This window comes from Gavialis gangeticus, unplaced genomic scaffold (assembly GCF_001723915.1).
Source record: "Gavialis gangeticus isolate Ggan-Ray unplaced genomic scaffold, GavGan_comp1, whole genome shotgun sequence".
Lineage (NCBI taxonomy): Eukaryota > Metazoa > Chordata > Crocodylia > Gavialidae > Gavialis > Gavialis gangeticus.
Genome location: NW_017728960.1, coordinates 1,025,909 through 1,033,283, shown reverse-complemented (window position 1 = coordinate 1,033,283; position 7,375 = coordinate 1,025,909).

The following is a 7,375-nucleotide window of genomic DNA, read 5'->3' as shown; positions in this document are numbered from 1 at the left end:
GGGGGGGGGGGGGTGAGAGAAAGAGAGCAAGTAATGCAGTTTCCAAATGAGAGCCGAGATAAAGCAATTACCTGATCAATACGGGTGAAATTGAGTAATCTAACAGATCAATAGCACCATCCCTCCCCCCCCATGCCCTCCACTGCCAAGCAGAGGGTGCTAACTGCTGCTGCGCTGCTTTGCAATAACATGCTGGCTTTGACAGAGCGAGATGGAGCGGGAAGGGACAGGAGGGGGTGCAGGGGGGTGTGTGGGTGTGGGGGGGTGGTATCCTTGACATGCTCCTCCAGCCTCTCCTGCAGATGGGGAATTGAACCCAGGCATCCTGAAGCCCCTGCTCGACTTCCGTCTGCAACCCAGGGGTGACAGCCGGGTGCTGGACCTCACATTTGACTAAGCCGCACTCCCTGCTTAGAGCTAAGGCAAGAACCCAGGCATCCTGGCTCCCCTCCCCAAGGCTCCCTCTACCCCACCCTGCCCAGGTTTGAGTCGAAGCAGCTGGATCCCGTAAGCCCCCAGAACAGCTGCAGGAGTAAGAGAGCTGGCTCATGCCCTCCGCTTTGAACTCCTGGCTCTTGGCTGTGCTAATATTTGGAAAGGAGGGGAGAGCACCTGGCTGGAAAAATCTTTGCTGGCTTTAAACACCATGACACTGCTTGGCTGAGCTCGGAGGCTGGGAAAGAGGCTCTTAAGCAGCTTTGTGGTCACCTTGAGGCTCACAACAGCGGCTGGAAAATACCCGGGGCCTGCACCTTCCCCCCCACCCTGCTGGAAACGTTTAGAAAGTGAGCTGGTTTCATTTTCATTTAGGTCCCGATTTCCCCAGTCTGTGCAGAAAGGAAACCCAGGGCTTGGCTCTGTTCAAAATATGACAGATGCACCCGCAAGGCCTTTCTGCTTCCTGGGCCAAGCCTGCCAGAGAGGACAATGTGGGACAGAACCGGTGTCTGGCTCCAAAGGAGAAGGTCTCCATGCAGCGCCAAGTGCCTGCCAGACCTGGGGGAGATTCAGCCCAGCTGCTGATTCACAAGAAAGGAGCTGACAGGGAGGGATGTGCTAGGGGAAGGGGATGCATTTGCTGTAGGCCTGGTTGTGAAAACTGCAAAGCACCAAGGACAGCCAGCGTGTCCCAGGCTAGATCAGGAGCTGCAGCATCGCTCACGTGCCTGTGGCTGCAACCGGAGCCTTGTCCCAGAGTCCCCAGCACAAACAAGGCTCTCTCAGATCACGCAGCTCCCCTGCTTCCCGGGATCTGGGCCTGTGCACACCCAATGGGGAAATGCCATCGTGCCTTCCAAAGGGCACGTGTGTCTTCCTCTCTCTGGGTTCGAAGCAGCAACGGGGTGCTTCCACCTATTCCCCCCTTTAGATGTGGCAGGGGTATTGTCGTTCTTTCTGCCCCTACCCGAGATCTTGGAATCCAGAACAACAGAGAATAACAGACAAGGAGGGCTGGAAGGGACCTCAGGAGGTCACATCTAGTCCAACCCCCTGCTCAAAGCAGGACCAGGCTCAACTACATCAACCCAGCCAAGGCTTTGTCTAGGCGGGTCTTAAAAACCTTCAAGGATGGAGATGCCATCTCTCTGGGTAATCTGTTCCAGTGCTTCAACACCCTCCTAGTGAGAAAGCTTTTCCGAATATCCAACCTAAACCTCCCTTGCTGCAACTTGAGCCCATTGCTCCTTGTTCTGTCATCTATCACTATAGTCTAAACTGCTGCTCTGCTTTCAGTTCCTTTCTCATCTTATTACCTGCTCTGCTCTCAGTTCCCCCATATCAGCTGCATAGTCTTGCTCCCTTTCTCCCTGATCTCCCACATCTGTTCCAGAACAACATACTACCCTAAGTTTTTCCTCAACTTCCTTTGCTGCAACTGGAGCCCATTGCTCCCTGTTCTGTCATCTACCAGGCACTGAGAACAAGGACTCAGACCCTCCATCTCCCGGGACCGCCAACAGCTTTGGGCAGGGTTTACTGCTCCTCTCTCGTTAGGAACCCCGATTCACAGGCAGCCTAATGCTATTACCAGGAGCTCTTCAAGCATGCGTTTCATTTCCATCTGACAGGACAGCCAACGTTCTTAAGGTTACCAATGCTAATTAATTAGTAAAAACATGGGCGGATTAGCTAGGCAACAGAATGCCTGCTCACAGCGCTTTGCAGCCGGCTGTGCGTGTCCTCGGCATTAACGGCCATTTAATTAACGTACAGTCCATACATGAATTGGGCCTGGAAGCCAGTGCCAAGCAGCTCTGAGCCCTGCACACAAACCACAGCTACGTGGCAGAGCGCGGTGTAGAGAGGACACGTCTGCCAGGTAGCTGGAATTTGGGCATCGCTGCTCCCTCCATCCTGGAGCCATCTTTGAGCAAATTGCAGAAAGGCAGGAAAACGCGAGCCCAGGGAGGCGCAGCTCTGTGGTGTCAGCCCAGGCCGGGAGCCAGGAACACCCAGAGTCTAAGCTGCTTCTGACACAGATCTCCCCCGTGCCTGAGAACAAGTTGCTGGGCTTGATTCTCAGCCAGGCTGGGGCTGCCGTACACCTCCCTGCCCCCAGAGCCTTACTTCCAGGCCCCTTTCCACGGAGGAAGTGGTAGAAAAATACCTTTGGCATAAAGCCTCTGCTACGTGAGCAAGGCAAGCTTGTTTAAGGGCCTGGATTTGGGCCAGTTTAGCGTACACCCACTTGATGCTGGATAGGCGGCCGTGTGCCAACTGCTGCCAAAGCAAAGCAACTGGCACAGCCTTGCTGTCTCCCTGCATTCCTGTCTGCTCGTACAGAGCTGCTGTCTCATCTCCTCCCTGCACCACAAGCCCTCGGGGGTTGGGACCAGCATCCCAGTCTGCACGGGTACCACGAGTCCCAGATCAGCTGCCCAGGGCTCCTTGCGTGTTGCAGGGACGGCATCTGTCATGAACAGCTGGGCTGTTTTCAAACTGGATGTGTGTCTGTTTAAAATCCATTAGGAGCCTGAAGTCGAAGCACTCTTGAGGCATGGATACTGGGCAGAAGAGCCAGAAGCTGATGCTCATGGAAAGCATAACAAACCAGCTACCAGGAGTGCCAAGTCTGAACCACCACCTCCATCTTCCAGGGACACATCACAGCCCTCTCGGACAAGCTGCATGGACAAAGCTTCCCACACCCCGGCCAATTCCCAGTAGTGATATCATCTAGTCTGGCAGTCCCGAGACTCTGACAGATTGCACACCACCAATTTAAAATGATACAACCTGAAATACCACCAGCAAATTTTTGTCTTACAATACATCTGTTAATGTGTACCACTTACAGGGTGACTGCATGCCACTGGTGGTACCCGTACCACAGATTGGGAACCGCTGAAGTCTTAATGGAGGCCTTTCTAACCATCAGGTCCCAGAGGTAGAGGGATTGGAGTCCCACATCTCTCCTGTCAACAGAGCTGAGACTTCTCCCAGCAACAGTCTTCCATGAAGGCTAGCTGGATTCATCCTGCCATCTGTCCATCACGGCTCTAGTTGCTTTTAAACACCCCCATCCCTCCTCCCCCTGCACTCATTTTGCCAGCCCTGACGCAGGAAAGATCCCAACCTTGAGAGCACCCGTGACCACAGCATGCAAACCGGCCAGGGACAGGTTCAGGGGAGGGAGAGAGTGCAGGACAGGATCTTATGGCAAAAGCACTCCCCCACTTTCAACCTGGAGAACCCAGGCCCGTATTCCCCACAGAGGCGCTGCAACCAGGAGGACTCTACAGTAGCACATGGCATGCGGAGCTGGACAAAGCAAGCCACAAGTGTGTAGGCTTATTTAAAAGGTTTATTTAACTTTTTAATTTGAGGTAAAATACTTTTTTTTTCTTTCAACTTCCATAACAAAATACAGAGCTATCAGATACCCCTGGAAAAAATATGTATATTATACATATATTTCTATAACATTACATCATATATATATAATATATATATATATATGCAAACTTTTTTTTTTGAAGACTTTATAGAAAGTGGAACGTCTAAAGGCACTGCACAATGAAGTATTTAAAGACTACTTTACATTTTTTATGTACATATACACACACGCTTTTCAATCTCGCTTTCAGTGGACAGATAGCGCAAGCTAACCATTTCATTGTTTCAATGTGTATACATCCTTACTAATCCCTGCTGAATCAACTCGAATCAAGTCAAAAGAACATGCCTCATGAAAAGTGAAATTACAGCTTTCTATGGGTAAATACTTTCTCTTTAAAACACTCTAAAATGGAACAGGTTTTTTTTGCTTTTAAACAATCTGATTAAAAATATTTCAAACCAAAGAAGACATCTAATTTTCCTTTAAAAACCCACCAGGATCCATAAGACAAAAAAAAAAAAGGAAAAGAAAAGATTTACTTAAAAAAATAAAATAAAAACAAAAACATAATTATGGAATAAATAAAAACAAGGAACAACCAAGCAGCAGGTTAACCTGTCCGATAGGTGAAGGCAGCAGCAATCGGCCACTGCAGTTAATGCTTCTAGAAAGGGGCTTTCCTTTCTCTCCACCCAGGCAGTGCTATCGGGAGTTGACTCTCTCCAGCTAGAGCAGGGATATGGTCGCCGCAGAAATCTCCCATTTAGTTTGGCCTTGCAAAATCCTGCTTGCCTCTGAAGGGGCAGGGTGGGGACTCACTTTCCTCGTGGAGTAGGGCAAGCTTGGGGCTTGCAGATTTTGCAAGGCTCAGTTCACGCTTGGAGGAGCTGCGTGGCTGGCACTCGCTACCCCCGCTCTGCCCCGACGAGGCCTCCCCGGAAAGCTGGATGGCAGCTGGTTGTCCGATTAAAAAGTTCCTTTCCTACATATTCTCTATGGCTAAACAAAGCAAAAATGGTTTAAACGTTAACATGCTCTTGATTAATTAATACAGGTGGACGTTGAGATTTCAACCATTTAAACTTCACAAGTTTAAATATTTGGCACATTGGAATATATATTTTTTCATTTAAAATGTATTTATAAGTTTCCTCCTTTCAGCTGCTGCTAGGCAAGGTGAAGTCTGGCCAGGAGGAGCACCTGCCTTTGCAAAATAATAGGTGACTTCCCAAGCCAGGTGGGGAAGAGGGCAGCAAGGCCGCCTCTCCCTCCAAAGCTGAATACATCACCCCAAACCCGATGTACCCAGCACTCGCTGGTCCATTGTCCTGAGAACCTGAGTCCTTTATCCCTGAACGTGGAGCTCCCAGTCTACAGTGCAATGGCTATCGAACCCCCTGACCCAAACAGGTTATGAACTTTTAAAGCCAAACGACATTTTCAATGTAGTCAACTATCTTTCCTTTTTTTTTTTTTTTTTTTAAAAAGAAGTGCGAAGCAGGTGATTCCGCTTCCCCTGCCCGCCTCTGCCCGGAAGAGGCGGCAGCATTAAATCTGGCACTTGGGAACACTGGGGGTGAAGATATGCAGTACTGATTTGAAAGGCCTCATGTTTCTATTCCTGAGTTCATACTGACATCTGCTGGCCCTCCCTCTGGGAAGGGGGTCTTCTCAAACCCACAACACCCTTCCCATCCCTTCCTCCCCTCCAACACCCTCGCTGTGTTTGCTTCCAAATGTGGAGGTAAATCTAGGGGCTAGAAAGCCAGCCACAGGGGCTGGCAGTAATGGTTGTGAACTGGGAGCGAGGAGGTCTGTGGGTTTGGAGGCCCGCTGAGCTGCAGTCTGCGGCATTGGGCGGCCTGGAACAAACCATGAAAGGCGCTGATGCGGCAACTAAGATGAACTACCCCAGTAAAGAGATGACAGCCCCTTCCCCACCCTCCCCTCCCACCCCAGGTTGTTTCTCTTCCACTGCCTCTTAGGCATTAGTTACCCAATGGAGGATTCCTCTGAAGAACCCACCTTGTACTATGTACAGTACTTGGCTTGGACAGTGCCTCGATGTGGGCCCCTATCCAAACAGGCAAACCGCCCCCTAAAAGGGCACAGACCAAGCTTCTGCGCCTAGTGCGTGCGAGTAGCCCTGTGCTCACACACCTCCCCATCCGTCCTCTTGCAGCCGCTAAGCTTCTGGTTACAGTCACTCGCCTGCTTCAGGCTGTTTTCCTAGACCGGCATGAATCAGCCGCAAGGCTGCAGAGACCACTGCAGTCCCGTGGAGATCAAGTGCGTCAGTTCTTTTCAAGGAATTCCTAGAAAGGGAGACCCAATGCAGCAGGAAAGATCCATGTTCCTTGCCACAATCTAGGCTAATTAGGCTAATGAGAAACACAGCTATCGAGGGAAATAGCAGGTTTACAGCAACTCAACAACAAGATCTGTGCTGTGAGGCCTGAGCGGCTGGTGCCCAGCCCCCTGCATGCCCTCTCCAATCCACCTTCAAGCTCCTTGTGTGCTCACTGAAGGCCTGGCCTTCCCCTGCTTCTCCATGCAACTCTGTCCTCCAGCCACTGCTGGCTCACCCTCTGCAATCTCCTGCCAACACTATCGATCGCGAGACAAAACCCCAACCCAGCCTCTACTCAGCTGCTCTTGCACAAGTTTCTTCTGTCAATAGACCCTGATCACATAAAGTGTATATGTAGTTAAGGCATGACTCAAAGTGATAGGGGAAACCAAACAAGAAAGGAAATAGACTTAGCAAAGCTCTTCTCATTCCTCCTCTACGAACTCACCACAATCATCTCAGTGTTAATCTTTCAATCGCTCCTGACTCCACCCATACAATTAGGAAAAGGGGGGAAAAAAACAAACAAACCCTGGGTACATTTTAATGCGTATATTAAAGGCATTAGGTTATTTTCCCCACCCCGCTCCCTTCCCTGAAAGATTTTACAACCGCTCATGGCTTCTTCAATGTTTCAAGAAAGCTAAAAGAGCTGCCTTGATGCCTTCAAGTCCTAACACGAATTGCCCCCCAGCCCACCACCGCCATGGTTTTGGCAGGCCTCTCTCCCTTCCTGACGTGTGCCTTTCCGCAATTTATTCCAAGCTAAGGACAGTGCAATACCCCCCACTCCCACCCCAACTAAAAAACAGACCGATCCCCACATTGACAAAGGCCGCACCCCAAACTGCCAGGAAATCCTTCTCACTGTTATGCTGGACTCCATACAAAGAACTAGAAGTAGTCAGAGATTCCTGCTTCTATAAATACTAAAGAATAAAGTAGATTATGGCTGGAGTCCCTAAGCCTTGGCGGAGACCTCGGCCTCAGCCTCTCTGGAGTTTGCGAGAGGCCCGGAAGAGGCGAGTGTCTCGCCCTCCTAATCTGAGCAAGCCGACTGTATCTCACCTGCGATTCGACAAGGAAAACGAAACGAAACAAAAAAAAAAACAAAACAGAAACCCAGAAAATCCTAGTCTCTAGAATGATCAAACCAGACTAATCCCCCTCCCCTCCCCACCCCG